The sequence below is a fragment of the Arachis ipaensis genome, chromosome B10 (assembly GCF_000816755.2).
Source record: "Arachis ipaensis cultivar K30076 chromosome B10, Araip1.1, whole genome shotgun sequence".
In the NCBI taxonomy this organism is placed as follows: Eukaryota; Viridiplantae; Streptophyta; class Magnoliopsida; order Fabales; family Fabaceae; genus Arachis; species Arachis ipaensis.
Window position 1 is genome coordinate 5893028 of NC_029794.2, and position 762 is coordinate 5893789.

A 762-nucleotide genomic window follows, 5' to 3' on the forward strand; every position below is an offset into this window, starting at 1 on the left:
TATCTTTTTTTTTTTTCAGTATCTCCTAATTCAATAGATTAAAGAATACTTGTTTAAGTAGACAAATGATCTAATTATTCAAAAAATTTAAATTGATTCTATGTAAAGGTCAACAAGAATCATGTGCACTATACACTCACACACATAACATTTAGTTGAAACCGAGTACATTTATTACAAGAAAAGGAATTTTCAATTTTACCACCAAAACAAAAGCCTTGTGCGTAGTTTTTGTCTTTGGTAAGTTATCGGAGTCTGGCCAAGAAAACAAAAAGAAGAAGCTCTATGGGGGTTGACTAACAATTGTCTCCCCATACCTAAGTCCAGAAAAAAAATTTGTCACCCCATTAACATCATCATCAAGCAAACTCACCAACTCCCTTTGAGGGATATCTAGAAAACTAAAGGGATTGTGCGTAGATAAAAGACACCTACTAGACAAGAAGCAAAGAGCTAAGCCCAAATTTTAGGGGGTTGACGTTTAATGTGGTTGAAGCCCAGATAATTTGCCTTGCTACTTCCCTTCTTGTTCGGGCTCAGAGTTTATATGTTGGGCTTTGTGTATTAATGGCCCAAAACCAAAAACCATTTCAGACCAACCAACTAGGGTTGGTCAAGTGGTCAGCTCACTCGTTCGCTTAAACAAGTGTCGGGAGTTCGAATCTCGCCTTGTGCATGAAGCAACCCATTGGCCAGCGGCAGACCCTTAAATGGAGCTCAGATCCGCGACGAATTAGTCCTTGACCGATCGGGTTGAGGGAT